Below are 19,456 nucleotides of genomic sequence, written 5' to 3'. Positions count from 1 at the left end.
ACAGCCCAGATATTGGCACTGAGGCGGTGTTGACGTCCGAGCCGTCCCACACATGTTGTATAGGAGGCAGGTCTGTGGAGCCCGCTGACTGCTGGAATACCTCAGAGCAGTTCATAGAGACACGCATCATGTGTGGATGAGCACTGTCCTGTTGAAAAATGGCACCACGAAACTGTCACATAGTACTGTTGTGCTGTGAGAGTTTCCTCACCCACTCACTACCAGCTCCGACCTGACCCATACCTGTTGGCTCCCCACACCTCGACACCAAGAGTAACACTGCCGAGTCCCACCCAAAGCACTCCGTCATCAGCCCACAAGCGGCCCATCGGGACCATCCGACCGCCGTGTCATCCTCAATGGGGAAATGGATAGGAGGGGCGTGTGGTCAGCACACCGCTCTCCCGGTACTTACGATGGTTTTCTTTGACCGGAGCCGCTACTATTCGGTGGAGTAGCTCCTCAATTGGCATCACAAGGCTGAGTGCACCCCGAAAAATGGCAACAGCGCATGGTGGCCCGGATGGTCACCCATCTAAGTGCCGGCCACGCCCGACAGCGCTTAACTGCGGTGATCTGACGCGAACCGGTGTACCCACTGCGGCAAGGCTGTTGCCCGTGTCCCTCCCAAACATTGGAATAATGGGGTTTCTCCCCAAGTCGTCGCCGTACTTGCTGCCGATGGTCATCCCGGGGACTGCAGAACCGCGATTCACCGCTGAACACATTGCGAAGTCATTCGTCAGCAGTCCATGCTTCCCAATCACGACACCACTTCAAACGCAGATGTTTGTGTAGTGGTGTTAACACAGCCTACACATGGGATCGTAATTCACTAGTCTGGCTGCAGCTACACTCCGACCAATGGCTTGAGTGGAAGGCGCAGTTGTGAAAGGCTTACGACGTGCTTGCAGCACAATACGACGATCCTCCAGTGTAGTGGTCCGATGATGAGTATGCCCGCCCTCAGATTCCCATGCAGTCTGTCATCGGACCACTTTCACATCTGAATGCCAACAAAATTGGATATTGTGCTACTCAACAAGCCGGCCACAATGAGGATTGAAACTCTGTCAGGTGCTGATAGCGCTGTCTCACAAGAATATGCGATACCACCGTGTCCTTCACTATGATCACTGAACATCTGACGCTGTTCGCACCCATTATATACACTACTGGCCATTAAAATTGCTACACCAAGAAGAAATGCAGATGATAAACGGGTATTCATCGGACAAATATATTATACTAGAACTGACATGTGATTACATTTTCACGCAATTTGGGTGCATAGATCCTGAGAAATCAGTACCCAGAACAACCACCTCTGGCCGTAATAACGGCCTTGATACGCCTGCGCATTGAGTCAAACAGAGCTTGGATGGCGTGTACAGGTTCAGCTGCCCATGCAGTTTCAACACGATACCACAGTTCATCAAGAGTAGTGACTGGCGTATTGTGACGAGCCAGTTGCTCGGCCACCGTTGACCAAATGTTTTTAATTGGTGAGAGATCTGGAGAATGTGCTGGCCAGGGCAGGAGTCGAACATTTTCTGTATGCTGAAAGTACCGTACAGGACCTGGAACATGCGGTTGTGCATTATCCTGCTGAAGTGTATGGTTTCTCAGGGATCGAATGAAGGGTAGAGCAACGGGTCGTAACGTTGTAGACTTCGCCACCGGCACCGACCTTGTGTGAATGCTCTGAAAAGCTAATCATTTGTATATCACAGCATCTTCTTCCTGTCGGTTAAATTTCGCTTCTGCAGCACATGATTTCCGTAAAAAGCACTCCGTCTTGAGTCCACGAGTGGCCTACCGGGACCATCCGACCACCGTGTCATCCTCAGTGGAGGATGCGGATAGGAGGGGCGTGGGGTCAGCACACCGCTCTCCCAGTCGTTATGATGGTATCCTTGACCGAAGCCGCTACTATTCGGTCGAGTAGCTCCTCAATTGGCAAAACGAGGCTGAGTGCACCCCGAAAAATGGCAACAGCGCATGGCGGCCTGGATGGTCACCCATCCAAGTTCCGACCACGCCCGACAGCGCTTAACTTCGGTGAGCTGACGGGAACCGCTGCGGCCAGGCCGTTGCCACGTCATCTTCGTGGTGCAGTAATTTTAATGGCCAGTAGTGTACACTACGAGGGCTGATAACAACGCTAAACATGAAAAGTAACGCTCTCTGATGGTCATTCCGATTATTTACATTTTGCTGATGCTGTGTACGTTTGCCACCTTACATCACAATCCGGCCATGCCTTCTGGGTGCTTGACTTTTGACAGGCAGTACGTTTGACACGTGAGATGGGCAATATCCCTGCAGCTGGACTTAATTATAAGACAGTGCAGCTATGCACTGAGCAACATACTTTGTGTGCCACTCAGTAAAATTTTGATCACTCTAAAGAAATTTTGTTGACAAATGGCTATAGATTATGAAAGTTAGTCGCACGCAATTCCTTCCAAGGCAGTGGTTCCCAACCTTGGTTAGACCGTTATACCTGAGCGCAATAAGGCATTAGCTAGTACCCGCCCCTCCTCCCCACTCTCCCCAACCATCTCTTGCCTCCTTCTCCCACATTATTAGCAACTTTAGCACCTAACTAAACTGTAGAATGACATTTCTTGCAACCTTTTTATTTTTAAAAATGAATGTGGTTCAAGTGGCTCTGAGCACTATGGGACTCAACATCTGAGGTCATCAGACCCATAGAACTTAGAACTACTTAAACATAACTAACCTAAGGACATCACACACATCCATGCCCGAGGCAGGATTCGAACCTGCGACCGTAGCCGTCGCGCGGTTCCAGACTGAAGCGCCTAGAACCGCTCGGCCACACCGGCCGGCAGATGAATGGTATTTAGTTTGTATGGATGTTAGAATGAATGAGAAACGAATTCGTGGTGCATCGCGAGTGCTAACCACAACTCCTTCTCAGAAAAGAAATCTAACTATCCACAGCAAGTGTAGACACTTGTTACGAAACATGTTTCCCTTGCATTACTCCTCCGCACCGTGGCACTTACTTGTCCTGCACACTGCAGCCCCTTTTAAAATCAACCAAGTTCCCGATGTGTAAACTATACTTATTTTTCGTAAATCACTTCATTGCTGCACTACTTACTTCTGAACCAGCAGAAGCTGGAAGATTTGAGCATGTTAATGTTTGTGCCTGACCACAGCCACTAATAGTAACAGTAATAATAATAATACTGTGTATAGCAGTATAGTAGCCCTTATATAGTTACTCCTGCGTTGTGCTGTCAGTTAATACATTTATCTGTTTCGAAGCAAGTAATGAAGCAATTTCTGGATTACTGCAGGTACCATCTACAACTTGGGGAAGATATTTTCTTGGCATATATAGCCATTGTTACGCTTTTATCATCAACGATGTACGAGGCAAAGCACAACGTAATGTGTGTAATGGGCTGGACTATGTGAGGAACCTGTAACTTCCATCGCATTAATACTGCTAGCTGAGAAAAAGTAATTATTGGTAACTTATATAATCAGTATTAGAGTCTTATAAAATTGTGATAATAATAATGATCTTTTCAGAAACAGAATCGAATCGTTTCGTTTTTGCCCTGAGAAAATTTCGTTGTACCCCCAGTTTGGGAACCTCTGTTCCAAGGCGGCAGGTCGCCTTCGGATTTCCCGCGGAGTCTAGGGTCGGTATCGAGAATCGGCCGGGGGGTTAAGCTGTCGCGCTGGTGGGAACCTGACTCGTATCGCGCCTGCTCGTTAGTGACGTGGGCTGCGCACACAATGCGCCAGTTTGCGGCAGGCACTCGCCTATCTGCATAATGTACGGCCCGCCGCACTAGCCGACCTTCCCACAGCTGGAACGTCAGCTGTACGCCCAGAATAAGCTCAACACGTTCTTTCTGGAAGACGTATGCAGCAGTCCGCGAGTAGTAGACGTAAGAGAATTTCGTTTGTTAAATCACGATATCCTAGACCAGGGGCAAACGGCCAAAAGCAAGTATCATTGCGGCCCAAGATGTGAGCATCTCTCACAAGATGGAAAAAAATCCATAAAATTCCATTAATGTAAATGAGCTGTGGCGCTCGTTACTGGCGCGCCAGTCTCTTGGATGTCCATTATAGATCCTTCGATGTTTCTTATCTTTGCTTGTCTTGTTGTTTTCCGCATTCGCGGGGCGAGTGGCAGTTGACGTTTCCTCGTGCTACCTGCTTAAACGCCGCGAGGTACGAGTTGGGAAGCAACCACGTATATGTGGAGTTGGTTGTACGCGGTCTGCCGGTTCAGGATGGAGGATATGTGCTGGCTCCCTGCCTGTATGCTCTCCTGATTTTGCTCGCCGTACCTTGCGACCGCTTAGCTTGGGTCGCTGCTTGGTGTATCCTACACGAGCCATACCGAACGTCCAGCAGAAGTTCAGCAGCCTTGTGATTCTTTTAAAGAAAAGGAGCAAATGTATACAACCTTTTGTAACCAATTTTGGTGCCTCTTAAGTCTGGCCTTCGCGTTTACACTGCCTTTGGGGAGAGCTAATTCTTTTAAATTTAAATAGTTGGGGTTCCCTGTCCTTTATAATCTTTTGGGGGTTTATTTGAATTTTCTCTTTGGGGTTCCTTCCGTGTGCTTGCTTAAATGTTTACTTGTATACCGGGAAGTGACTCCTGGTTAAAACTCGGAGAAGATGTTTGATGTTACTGCCGCCTCCGGCATTCGTCTTTTCAATTAAGTGTTGTCATCCCTTCGAGCGACCTGGAGTCACTCCTCGTTAATTAATGCTGGTTTATGTGTACTTAATTCTGAATTGGCCATTTGAATTGATGTTTTGGAGCTCAGTATAGCACTAAGGCAACCTCATTGTATACCACCTTGTGCCTGGGAACACAGATACGAGCTTTAGTGTGACTTCATTCTGGCTTGGCTTCCACTGAAGAGTTTGAGTGGAGCGTAGTGTGTTTGATTTGTTGTTCATTTAATTACTCTAAGTTTGTTTATTTAATGAGGAGCAAGACATTTACAGACTGCTGGTATTAACTCCCCTAGTTACTGGGTGTTGCTAATTCGTTCCAAATTGCCTACTACTTATTCAATGGCAAGGCTGTTGATTAGTTGGTTACTGTGAGTACAAATTCACGCTATTTATTTGTTGCCGAAATTGTTAAAGTATCTGTGTTGTGATTCAATCGCCAGCTACATATTTGAGCTAAATTGATATAAACCTTACATTACCTCCTTAAAATTCATTGCCAGCAGAAACCCTTAAGAGAACTAAGTTTTGTCACTGCTTATGTTAACCTTTACTGGGAGCAATATTTCATGTAGTTAAATTTTGTCTTACAATGTGTATTTCTCTGATGTAATAAACGAGTGATAAAAGAAAAAAGCAAAGGGGCCTGGTACTTCCTATTGTGTCCGGTTGGTAACACGTATCTGTAAAGTTATGATAAAATGAACATTTTCAATTTGAAACTCCCACCACACGATGCTATACGATTTTTTTTTGTTTAGCGGCCCTCACAGAGGGCGAGGTAGGGGGGGGGGGGGAGGGGGGTGACGATCGGTGTCTTGCCAGTTTTGGTCAAAAACTGCTTTACGGAGAGGGCGATGTGTGCTGGCGCGTTTTCGTGATGGAAGAATCAGTCCCCTGTGCGCCAAAAATCTGTCCTTTTCTTCCAGATACTCCCCCTCAATCTTTTCAGAACCTCCAAGCAGAGCTCCTGGTTGACAGTTTGACCCAGGGGAACGAACTCCGTATGTACAACATCTCTGCAACCGAAGAAACAAATGAGCATTGCCTTGATGTTTGACTTCACTTGGTGACCTTTTTTGGGATGACGATGGCCACTTCCACTACCTTGATTGCTGCTTTGTTTAGGGTTCGTATCCATAGCACCACGATTCATCACCAGTAATCACTGTGGAAAAAATTCAGGGTCGATAATCCATTTGCTTGTCTGTGCGAAGATGAGGGTCGAATTTGGGTGCAACCCTTCTCGACTGCAAATCTCCGGATAATACCCTCTGAACTGAACTCCATGATATCCCAGATATCTCACAGAGTTGATCAATGGCTCGGCGACGGCCTTGACGAACGAGGATTTTGATTTTGTCGACGTCTTCGTCATTTCTTGACGCTGAGGGGCGTCCTGAATGGAGTTGGTCTTCAATTGACATTTTTCGAGTTTTAAACGTGAAAACCACTCCTAGACTCTGGTTTTACTCAGGGCAGCATTCCCATAAGCAGTCTCAAGCAATACAATAGTTTCGGCGGCCTATTTCTCCAACAGAAAACAAAATTTCACAGCCGCCAAAATTTCACAGCCGCACCTTGCTCTCGACATCACGATTTCGTCGAAATAGAAAAAAAGTTGTTTCACTAAAAAAAGCTCTCAGGGCGAACCGACGCACTCACAGCGACACAACTTCGCAAACTGACTCAGGTGGCGTGACCGCACCGGACAGCTGGTCGAACAATGGGTTCCCCCAGTTTCCCTCCCCACCACAACCAAAATTCCCTTACTTTTAGGTTCCACATCGCACACTACCGCAAAAGGTGATAGAAACCGCGCAGCATTTCAACTTTTTATTCGTAAATTAAGTAGGATGTTCTCTGTGTGGCTTTTTCCGATCACACCTGTCATCCGGTTTCGAACGCTTCGCAATCGACGACGCACTTTTTTTCCGAGCAACTAGCTATTCGGCGTGCAGCTCCCAAGGGCTCCACACACGAGCGACGGATCGCAGCGATCTGTCGGATGGGTCACCACCCATCGCTTCGTAGATCGCACGTGTGTAGGCACATCGCATTCGGTCGCTGACCGCTTACAAATCCAAGGCAGTCTGAGGGATCGCATGCGATTCGCGCACGCAGTATGGTTGCCTGGCTGCTTAGCAGCGAAATATTGCAGTCTGGCTGCGATTCATTCCTTTTGTTATTAAGCGTGGTTGGGCAGTTACGTTACATGTTGTTTTGGCTACGTCAAAATAACTTTACATAAACAGTTATAGCTATTCAGGGGCCACGAACTACCCTGAGATGTGAAGTGGAGATCAGGTTTGACATTTATACACCGCAGCCATGGTCTCCGAGCTGATAGTCCATGGTGCTGCAAACGTCGTCGAACTGTTCGTGCAGATGGTTGTTGTCTTGCAAACGTCCCCGTCTGTTGACTCAGGGATCGAGACGTGGCTGCACCATCCGTTACAGCCATGCGGATAAGATGCCTGTCATCTCAACTGCTAGTGATACGAGGTCGTTGGGATCCAGCATGGCGTTCCGTATTACCCTCCTGAACCCACCGATTCCATATTCTGCTAACAGTCATTGGATCACGACCAACGCGAGCAGCAATGTCGCGATACGATAAACCGCAATCGCAATAGGCTACAATCCGCCCTTTATCAAAGTCGTAAACGTGATGGTACGCATTTCTCCTCCTTACACGAGGCATCACAACAACTTTTCACCAGGCAACGCCGGTCAACTGCTGTTTGTGTATGAGAAATCGGTTGGAAACTTTCCTCATGTCAGCACGTTGAAGGTGTCGGCACCGGCGCCAACCTTGTGTGAATGCTCTGAAAAGCTAATCATTTGCTTATCACAGCATCTTCTTTCTGTCTGTTAGGCGCGCGGGATTAGCCGAGCGGTCTGAGGCGCTGCAGTTATGGACTGTGCGGCTGGGCCCAGCGGAGGTTCGAGTCCTCCCTCGGGCATGGGTGTTAGTGTTTGTCCGTAGGATAATTTAGGTTAAGTAGTGTGTAAGCTTAGGGACTGATGACCTTATCAGTTAAGTCCCATAAGACTTCACATACATTTGAACATTTCTTCCTGTCGGTTAAATTTCACGTCTGTAGCACGTCATCGTCGTGGTGTAGCAATTTTAATGACCAGTAGTGTAATTTCAAACCTTTTCTAAACGTTATCTTGCTTACGCGCTTGACAGCAAATATTTAACACACTAACTCGTTAGTAAAGTAATCAGACTTTTGTAGCTTCTTTATGCATGGCACTTCGACCCTTTAAAGAATCGGAGTTTTCTGGTCTGCCCTGCGGTAACACGGCTAGAAGACTAACAGTAAGTACGAGACGAACCTCACAGCAGATTCTGGTAAAGGGTTTTGAAAGCAAATCTTATTCAGTTTATATACTAAGCGTTTCTAGAGAGAAGCCGATTGTGGCCGAAACTGGACGAACATTTGTAATCACAACAAATACTGAAGCCTCTCTCAGTCGACCCCCGGACATTGATTCAGTGATCGCGTATGCTTGTAAAGTGCAAAGATTCTTCAGTAATTGTGAACTTTTGTTTGAAAACGTGGGCAGAGAGTGTTGTAGTCGTATTAAAGTGCAGAATGTACTCAGGTAAAGCTACTTAAAGTGGTAACCGGTCATGTCCAAGTTAGTCCCCATTAAGTGAGGGCTATCAGTTGCGGAAACCACCGCAGAGTCAAAAGACGAGCTAGGTGACCTTGTGGAATCTGCGGCAGAGTTGTGGGACTCTGGCATGAAGACGCCTGGCCACTCGACTCTCACGTAATAGGTTGAGGGTAGGGACCGTCATGCGCCTTTGAGTGTTGCTCAACAACTTTAAGTACCCCAGCTCGAATGGCTAAGGCCGAGTGTTATGAGGGGCACTAAAGAAATAACGAGCCAGAGCCCGTAAACACAATCTTTACATTCGTTTCAAAAATTATTTTCCAGCACTCTTGCGGCACCTGTCCCATTCCGACACGAAGCGGTGAACGGACGTCGGCCGCGCGGTTTGAGGCGCCTTGTCACGGACTGCGCGGCCACTCCGGCCGGAGGTTTGAGTCCTCCCTTGGGCATGGGTGCGTGTGTTGTTCTTAGCATAAGTTAGTTTAACTAGTGTGTAAGTATAGGGGCCGATGACCTCAGCAGTTTGGTCCTTTAGGAATTCACGGACGTGTTGCACAATTCCTGCGGCAGTGTTGTGAAGCATTTCGAGTCTACTGCCTCTGAGAACCTCCTTTAGGTCACCATACACGGCGTACTCGCAGGGAGACAGGTCCGTTATGTATGGGGGCTGAGTAGGACCTCTCATTTGAATGCTGAAAGATTACTTCATAAATTTTGTAATACAGTCGCGGACCTCAACAAACTGAATCCAAGATGGGTAAATATTGAAAACTGGTGTTTGTTAACTACTAAACATACTAATGCTACCACTTTATGACAGGTACCTGACTGACAGTAGATTTCGTATGAGATTTGTACGCGTTATTTTGCTGTCAATCAGGTATTCTTGCGAATACTTTCCATACTAATATTTGGGCTAAATTTTTACTGTTAACGTGAGGCAAAACATAACGAACTGAGGGCAAAAGGCTGCTGTAAGCTTTTGTAATCCAGAGCCATCTGGCATTTTCAGCTGAAACGGGCAATAAAGACGAACTGTGAAATAGTTTTCAGATTTCACGATAAACATCTCAGTCACGGTGCACTTGTTACTAGTCGACTGCCATTACATGATCTACATTTCTGGAAACTTATAGTAAATTAATGTGTGTGTGCGTTCGGTTTGTGAAAATTATAATTTTTGCTGCGTGTGAGGTATTGAAAGCTTCTTTGGGACTTCAGCGTGCCGTATAGAGAAGACATATGTAGATAATGCCCAAAGCGATTTGAATTTTGTTGTGATAGAACTGCCTATTCCCACTGTCAGTTCATGCATTTAACCTCTCACTGTGCGATGGAGCTCCCATACACCACACATCCCCGACGGCTTTAATTTCTCATGGCGTCCTGACGTTTAAAATCATAATATTTAGCACAAAAATGTATCGCCGTCACGCTTTTTGCAGTGATTCCTCTAGACATCGGTGAAATCATGGATAGGATGCAGCGAATATATGAAAAAGCAATCAACAACGGTAGAAAGATAGTCCAACGGAGGAAAATAAGCGGGAATTTGGTAAAGGTAAAAACACAAATTCCAGTAACACAAAAGAAAAAGTTTTACCTTTTCAAAATAATGTTGTATATCGGTACTTGCTATAATATGAGTTAATACTTGTTTCTTTTGTTTTTCAAGCTAAGCATGTGGAGTAAAAAAGCTGTATTAATAAAACCTGGAAAAGAAAATTAAAGGAATATCGCAGACTTAAATTCTACCATGATAGATGTTAAAACGCTGAGATACACACAGGACGAAAACTTGAACGCACAGCTAATTATATGGCACTTAAGCTTCAGCTGTAATGCATAAAGAAGTTTACTAAGTACTTACAGAAAGCGTAGTCCGAAATATTTGGATGTTCTTGTGTATAACGTCGAATATAACGGGAAATAATAATTATTTTCATGGCACTAGATGCAATTACACTTTGTCTCTTCACGCTTCAATGATACGTCACTGCTGTTAACTCTTGACATGAAAGGAAAATTCTCATTTCCACGCGAAAATAAACTAACAGAAGCCTTACGGTATAATTCGTTTATTGCTGCAGTACTTCACAACATACAATATCTATGGATTTTACATTCCGTGACCTGCCAAGGAAATGTGTTAATTGATTCTGCGTGTCTTTTGAGAAACGGGCAATGTACATCAATGGTAATTTACTGCAAACTCAAGGGATAATTTAAAACTGACGATAGCCTTAAGCTTTAATGTTTCATACGGCGTTAATTTCGAAACGATTCTTTTTTCGTAATTCCATCTTTTTGGAAAATAACGTAGAATCAATAAACTAAAAAAATGAGATAAATATAGTAGGAAAAAGTTATGTTAAAATGCGAATCAGCATATAAATTAAAAACATGCGGTAGACGAAATAAATATTTTAGTTCATCTGTTTGTTCGAAAGGTTTCTTTTCTCCGACCGCCTTAACTGTCATGGAATTGCGTACGTAGTCTGAAAATATTGTTTCTCTACTATTTGTAACGATAAAACATTGAAATTAACCACACGTACACTTATTCGCAACAGATTTTTGAAGTTACACAGTACTGGTTATACAATGGGCAAGCGAATTTTTGTATGAGAAGTCACTGAAATCGTTCCTTATAAATGGCTGACTGAATATTCGTAACTCAAAATCCAACAGCATAAAATGGTGTGTCCCTTTAAATCACAAGGCTACTTAATTTCGTTAAAATTTAACTGTTTCGTTTTGTTATTTCCAGTGTCCGTTATGAGGCACACTTTCATTATCAAGGCACTTCATAATTATATCAACCTTATGGACGTTCATTTCGCAGAAACTTAGTTCCGCCGCTTTGCTGTCGCCATGAAGTTCTTTAGAAACTGATATATTGCTTTAAATTGTACGTTGGCTGTTGTTTAATAAAAATAAAAATGCTTAGGAATGTACTGCTTTTCAATATTACATGTGTTTCACATCGTATTAGGCTCCCAAGAAAAGTCGCTGAGAAAAGCAGGAAAATCGAATGATTCTGTTGCCCCATGAGAAGTTTACAAAATATAATATTTGACACCAGCTGCTGGACAAATGTAATGTATTGCGAAGACATAGAAAGAAGGATCCTTTATTGTATGATTATATGATAGCGGAACAAACACTGGTAGCAGTTACTTCTGTAAAATATCTGGGAGTATGCGTACGCAACGATTTGAAGTGGAATGATCATATAAAATTAATTGTTGGTAAGGCGGGTGCCAAGTTGAGATTCATTAGGAGAGTCCGTAGAAAATGTAGTCCATCATCAAAGGTGGTAGCTTACAAAACACTCGTTCGTCCTATACTTGAGTATTGCTCATCAGTGTGGGATCCGTACCAGGTCGGGTTGACAGAAGAGATAGAGAAGATCTAAAGAAGAGCGGCGCGTTTCGTCATAGGGTTATTTGGTAAGCGTGATAGCGTTACGGAGATGTTTAACAAACTCAAGTGGCAGACTCTGCAAGAGAGGCGCTCTGCATCGCGGTGTAGCTTGCTGTCCAGGTTTTGAGAGGGTGTGTTTCTGGATGAGGTATCGAATATATTGCTTCCCCCTGCTTATACCTCCCGAGGAGATCACGAATGTAAAATTAGAGAGATTCGAGCGCGCACGGAGGCTTTCAGACAGTCGTTGTTCCCGCGAACCATACGTGACTGGAACAGGAAAGGGAGGTAATGACAGTGGCACGCAAAGTGCCCTCCGCCACACACCGTTGGGTGGCTTGCGGAGTATAAATGTAGATGTAGATGTAGATGGATCTACTTTTCCGAACATTAGTACCTTCCATGTCTCTCCTACCTGTTTTCTAACGTCATCTGCCCACTTTCCATTAGATTGGTGACAGATTTAGTGAACATCTTGTACATTGCACAGAGGATGATAGGTCAATAATTTTTGTCTTGCAAATTTTCGATCACACGCTGCTGTTGCCGCCTGAGCGAAGTAACAATAATTATTTCTGTCTGAAGCATAGTTATGGAGCTTTATCCATATTGATGTATGAAGTAATTACCAACGTTTATCTTTTATGTTTCATCTCGTACTAGCGGGCATCGTAGAAACAGTATCACTTATACTTTGTCTGGAGCGGACCATCGCTCTATTGTTCGCGTTTCCCGCGACCACTATTAATGAACTATAATTCAGAAAAAAATTACATGTAAAGGTTGTAACAACTGCTCTCTTGTAGGGGTCAGCTGTAATCTTACATGTGGTAATGGAAGGTTGTCTGTCTTGTAAGTTACTGGAGACTCAGTAACTTTGAACGCAACAGCCGCACGTTTACTCACTGTGAAGTTATATCACTGTAAAGTAGGAAAATAAGAAATTTATTTCTGAAGCGCGCAAAAATTATCTGCCTGATGAATTTATTTTAATAGATTTCCTATGTTTCAGTGGAAGTTTTAAATGACTAATAGATAGAGTGACATGTTTATACAGTTACGAAATACGAAGCTGGAAGGAGCGCCGTCCGAAAAATTTGCAAGGGTCTTCAATATTATAAGTTCAAGTAAACGAAAGCAAGGAATGAAACGCAGAAAATAGTGTCTCAAGTGTCGATAAATAGGAAAAATTCGTCTCTGGTTGACACTCTAGAAACGAATAAGTACAATGGAGAGCCTGCAAAAGTCCAACTCTGGTTGGCGTTATAGCAAAGAAAAGAAACAAAATCCGATACCCTAAACCACGGAGATAAAAATAAGGGAAGATGGAGCTACAGAGCTAGCGCTGTACGGTGTTTTGAAGCCTGTGCCGCCTTATTAGATGCTCCAAAGCATTAGCAGTCTATTATTTAAAAGGGGATCATTTACGATTGCTTTTTATTTGTAATTTCTGTCGGGTGCACGCGACAGTTGTTTTAAATAGTAATTATTACAGAGCTTACGCTAATAACGTAGTGTCAGGAAGGCATTCTCACACTTTTTCTATTCTTAAGTGAGTACTTGATCCAGTAATACGACACATCTGTCTTCTTAAATGTAATTTTCTATTTGTTTATACGTTTCAAATTGCTAAGAAGAGAAGTATGTGATGAGAAAAGGTTGCTTTAGTAATCCATGTAAATCATCTTTCATTGTATTTGCGTCGATAGCTGGTAAAACTGTAACTCCGAAAACAATGCTAGTTGGCTTACTGTTACTGATCCTTACTCGTTACATTTTCAACTTTCAGATCACGTGCAAACTTATTGAACATTCACACTTGCAAAACATTTACTTACATTTTCTTTATTGAAAGTGTGCAGTGTGGGTAGAAGTAACCATGACTTGTGGACGTCAACAATGAGACAAGACGAACGAACTGAACTGCATGGAGGTATACCTCCATGCAGAATTGAGTTTTTGTTTTATTTGACTGTCGCTGCGTCAATGTCATAGTAGTTTACACATATTATCACACTCAATTTTTCATTGATCAATCATACAGATAAAATTTGGTTCAATGTACTTGTCAGAAAGAAGTGTCCATAGTAAGAAATATATGAAGGGTCTACAAGAATAAAGATCAGAGTCCATCAGAATGGAAAATTTAGTTCAGAATGCCATCCTGTGGAGGGATGGAAGTATTAAAACGTGACATGGTTTGTTTTTTGTAAAATCGATCTAGGTCTTCAAAAATCTGCGCTACAGCTTTGATGTACTTGAGAAAAACGCTCAAGGTCCATTCGGGGATGAGGAACAACGATCAAGATCCATTTTCTACTCAGAGTTTTTTCTTCTCCTTTTATGCTTCATATTAGCTTTATGTTACTGGCTTTCTAACAGTACTTGCCAGTCACTCACGAAGCTCGAACGGTTACATTGTTTAGAAAAAAAGTAAAGACCGATATAAAACTGCGCCACATTGTGCATGAAGTTATTTCTTAAGTGCAATGAAGGCATCAGAAATGTCCGTGAATGAAGATGAACATTGCAGTCCTGCGCAGAATACAAATAGGCCTACGGGGAAAAGAAAAGTGTTGGGACGCATTTCTGATTCTTCAAAAAGAGTACTGTCCATGAGTCACGTTACAGATGACGATTGTTAAGTGCTTAAGATTGAGATGTTTTTAAAATGTTCGATTTATAAAAGGAATAGATTAATGAAGGAATTCAATCAAGTGTCTTCCTATCATACAAAAAAGTAACATGACTGGAGTTGTTGCTGTACATCCTATGTTGCGAAGAAGGCCAAACAAAAGTCCAGATGAAGCTGCATACCATGATTTTTCCTCTGTCTATAAGGTATTAACAGAGATGGTCAAATATAGAATCTTAGGATATGTCAATCAGCATTCTTGGTAGTGCACAGCGTTACTAACAGACGTGTTACTACTCGTAAAAAGGCGTTGGCTTCAACAGAGAAAGCACATTTGGGTACCAGAGGAAAACATTACAACAGCCCGAACACATTTTAACGAGATACCATATCTAAAGTGCATCAACATAATACACGGTCATTGAGAGGCCTCAAATCATATTAGAGCGTTCATGATAGCAAACTGTTATTTACGAGAGGAATTTAATATTCGAAAGTTACACCTGTTATATTCACAGAAAAAACTCACACTCATACGAACGACTGATATTCGTAACTAACTACGAGTTTTGGGTATCCCAGAACTGGCACATATTCATTGTGTGACAAACTTAGAACCGACGGTTGTAAACATGTCTTACAGGTTAACAACGGGAAATATCCAACTCAGCTACAAATTTTGAATAAGTAGTAATAACATCTAACGAATTAAAGTGAACTATGATATGGCGCGTGCAGCTAACCTGTGATCTTGTTCAGAGCGCGCACTGTAATCGATTATAGTTCGCAGTTTTGCGGGTGGCGCTCCGGTGGCGATTTGCTATGACGTCGCTGGCGTGTGTTTGCGGTGGCCGGCGGAAAGCGAGAGGGTAGTTGGTTTTCCGGGTATTGCACGGTGCCTGACCGGCTAGTGACTAGCGCTAAGGTGGTTGTGCCTCGCAATATGAGCTGAGTGGTCTGGGGCGGAGGCGACTCGCCGCTGTGCTAGCCATGCGGTGGTGATTAACTGGAGTCGGCGTACTTGTTCTTCCTGCCTGTCTGATGTGGAGGTCCGGTGGGGTCCTGTGATACTCTGGCCCGGAGGCAACTAGTTGCTGAATTTTGGAGTCGTCTGCCAGGTTAGGGTGTGGGCTCGGTTGGCTCTTTACATTTTCCCCTGGAAGCTCCAGCAGCGGTTTCTGAACTTTTCTGATGTGGGACAGTGTTGTTGGAACTTTTTACTGTGTGTGTGGCGCGTTACGATATTTGTTGGTACTAATTTGTTTGCTCAACTGGAGTCCTGCCCGGAGTTGCTTTCATGTATGGTACACTTGGCAGTCAATGTGTTAGGAAAAGTCTGCCTAAGAAGGGCGGTTTTGTACAGTATATACATAGTGAATTACTGCTGCTTGGTATATGTGGTCTTCTGGGACTTGAACAACACTATCTAGTCAATTTGGTTGTGTAACAGCATTTAGTGGTATGTTCTGTATTTTTTTTTACTGTGTTATTATTAACTTGGTGGAATAGTCGCGTTTGGTGTCGTTAAGGCACTTCTAAGACTGTGGTTTGACTATTCATGTGCGCTTGGCTTTTATTGTTTCGTTTTAGGAAGCGAGACTTGTTTGACATTTGCGTGTGTTGGCTTCCGGCACTTGTTAAGAGCGCCCGAGTTAACGGCGCCGTGGTTATAATGTGCTGTCGGGATGTTATACTGTATTTTTGAATTTTATCTTGTGTTGATATTATCTGTCGTGTGTTACAGAACATAACCAAGGCGCGTAAGTGATGGTCAGTTGTGGGAGGCATGTCGGGGAGCTCTCAGCGGTTTATTTTGGGGACGGTTTCTAGTGGGAAGGCTCCGAAGTGTTGAGAGCTCGCTCTTCTGTGATTGCATTGGGAGCTGCCTGTGCCCTTTTGTTGTATCAAATTATTATTTTGTTATTATATTTATTGGGTGTATGTTGAGTTTCTTTCATTTTATGGCGCCAAGCGCCATTATCTTCCTCAAAGTTTTTTTATATAAATCATTTTAAATTGTAATGCCAAGTTAACTTATTATTGGATTTTGTCTTTTGGATAAACTCTGAAAACGCTCTCGTAAAAGGTTCTTGATTTTATGGTGGCAAGCCGCCGTTGTTGTTTTTAAAGCTCACTCTTTAACCATTTGTTAATTTTTGGAAGTTATATGAAATTGTTGTTATTTAAAAGTGTTTAGTATTGGTAATTTAATAAATTGTGTACAGAGGTTGCTGTTTGGATATTATTGGGTGGAACTCATTAAATAGTCGTCCTATAAGAACCCACATTTCAAACTACATAAGAAGAAAGCAGACAAGTTTTACTAGATCAGGCATTCCGAACATTTGAAGTCCAGAAAATGTGTAGTTAAGAGAGCAATGTACATGGATAACCAGAGGAAACATCCGCCTGCTTACCTGGGTGGTAATGTGCTTGCCTGCCATCCCGGGTTGAAGATGTTCTCCGCTCGTGGACTGGGTGTTGTGTTGTCCTCATCATCACGACTGGCGCGCACGTCGCCCAGTGTGGCGTCGAATGAAATAAGACCTGCACACGGCGGCCGAACTTCCCCGAATGGGACCTCACGGCCAACGATGCCATACGCTGCTTTCCATTTACCAGAAGAAACACCCGCTTTCTAATATTTAAAGCAATCATTGCAGGCAGTTATGATTTTATTCAGTCACTATTCATTTGCTTTCCTCTGGGACATCTGTATTTCATACATATGACGAAACAGTTTCCAGCTATGAAGGTGATGAAATATGGCCAGTGTTGTGGCATTCCTGTTCGGAAATTTTGCCCTACTCTGTGCGTGAACTCAGTGTATTCAGTGAGCCCTTTTCTCGACAGAAAAAAAACACTAGAAGATAATGTTTTGGGGCAGGTAAGATGGCGGGCGTCTGTCTCAAGCTTTTGAAGTCATGACAACTCCTTTTAATTTTCGTCCATACTGTTAACCTACGTCGCCGAGCAAATTATAGTAATCTCTGGATAGAGATAACAAAAACTACCGACAAGAACATGCTACTACAGAGACAATAAATTCTTGCGGCTACGTACTTACATATGTAACTGCACGAAACACGTTTGGGGTAACAACGAGACGAATCACATCAGAAGGAGAGTAATTAAAGGTGTGTTCCGGGTTAGGGGAATTACCTCTTTTCGCAACTGTTTTTTCTGCTTTAAGCATTTCTATCGAAACACGAATCAACTCCCCACATCATGCATGAAATGGCTTTATAGCCTGTATCAAACAACATATTCGGAACCTCATTGTTATCATTGCTAGCTATCTGTGTCTTCGAGTCCTCTCTTGAACTATATGAGAAGTTAAAGGATTCATGTGATGGTGGTAAGGTTTTCTCGCTGTTATTATTCACTGTGCAGTGTGGCACGTTAATTTATGAAATATAATTTCTGCCTGAAATGTTTCTGTTTTATTTTCTTGAGACTCTTATAGTTTTAGTTCCCCTTACCAAATTTTAATATAATTATTTATAGTACATGTTAGTTAAATTATAGTGAGATTTAGCAAATGATTTGCAACACTACACTTGTTTATAAACTTATTGTGACGATTCAGTGTTGTGTCTAGTGTCACTCTTTCGGAAACGACATCAAGTTTTTACATCAATTTTATATGGTCCATTGTGAATCGGCAGACATTCTATCCGAATTGTATTTCTTGCCAACGGCGCTGGAACACTTCTTCGACAGAGATGTTAACCTGTGCTCTGAGCTCAGCGAGTGTAGCTGGTCAGGGTAGGGGGTGAACGCTGTCTTTTATAGATCTCCAGAGCTGTGAAGTCTGGCGGAGAGGCGTGCTGACAGGTGCTGCTGAAGTTTGATAGACGGCGCGGAGCGCGAGTTGGCAGAGTTGCTGAGGAGCTGCCAGATACCTCAGCAAAGTAGCGACCGCCAAGTAAACGAGCCTCTTGGGAGGGCACCACAAGGGTCACTGCGAGCCGGTGGCCGTTTTGAAGGCTACAGCACTGCGTAGGGGACGGATAGCCGGCAACCACAGCCAGCCACTACTGATTTCAGGGCTGTCGCGGCAGTGAACGCCTAACCAACAATGTCACAATGTGGGGATTTGGACCGTGTGAAAGAGCAAAACGAGGCGAATAAGCACACTACATAACTATCAGTTTAATAAGTCATGGTTGCAAAGTACTAACTCGAATCGTGCGGAGGAAAAATTAGCCGAAGCCGACTTCAGGAAGACCGGTAAGGATTCCCACGAAACATACTAACGCGCGAGACCATACTGAGCCTACGACTTATCACAGAAGAAGACTGATGAAAGGGAATCCTACGTTTATAACATGTGTAGATTTAGAGAAAGCTTTTGACGACGTCGACTGGATTACACTCTACGAAATTCTGATGGAAGCAGGGTAAAACACAGGGAGCGAAAGGCTATTTACAGTTTGTACAGAAACCAGACGGCAGTTACAAGAGTCGAGAGAAAATACTGGAAGAGAAAAGAGTGAGGCAGTTAGGCGGCCTATCCACGATGTTATTCAGTCTGTACGTTGAGCAAGAAGTAAAGGAAACATAAGAAAAATTTGGAGAAAGAATTAAAGTTCGGAGAGAAGAAATAGAAGCTTTGAGGTTTTCCTGCGGAACTGTGAGGAGACGGCAAAGGGCTTGGAAAAGTAGTTGAACGGAATGAATAATGCCTTCAAAAGAGGTTATAAAATAATATCGACAAAAGTAATACAAGAGCAATGGAATGTACTCGAAATCAGGCAATGCTGAGGGAATCGGATTAGGAAACGAGACACTTAAAGTAGTACATAAGTTCTGTTATTTGGGCAGTAAATTAACTGATGATGTCCGAAGTAGAGACTCGCTACAACAAAGAAATAATGTCATAAAAAGAGAAATTTACTAACGCCGAATTTAATTCTAACTGTTCGGAAGTTCTTTCTGTACGGAAGTGAAACATAGATGATAAGCAGTTCAGATAATAAGAGAATAGAAGTTTTTGGAATATGACACTATAACGAAAGCT

General features: G+C 43.4%; 1 pseudogene; it reads right to left on the bottom strand.

The window, feature by feature from the left end:
- Positions 1–499: 499 nt before the first annotated feature.
- LOC124796840 lies at positions 500–617 on the bottom strand (annotated as a pseudogene).
- Positions 618–19,456: the final 18,839 nt, after the last annotated feature.

Source organism: Schistocerca piceifrons, chromosome 4, assembly GCF_021461385.2.
Source record: "Schistocerca piceifrons isolate TAMUIC-IGC-003096 chromosome 4, iqSchPice1.1, whole genome shotgun sequence".
Classification (NCBI taxonomy): domain Eukaryota; kingdom Metazoa; phylum Arthropoda; class Insecta; order Orthoptera; family Acrididae; genus Schistocerca; species Schistocerca piceifrons.
The sequence above is the reverse complement of the archived record's forward strand: the minus strand, read 5'-3'. Positions and strand labels throughout refer to the sequence as shown.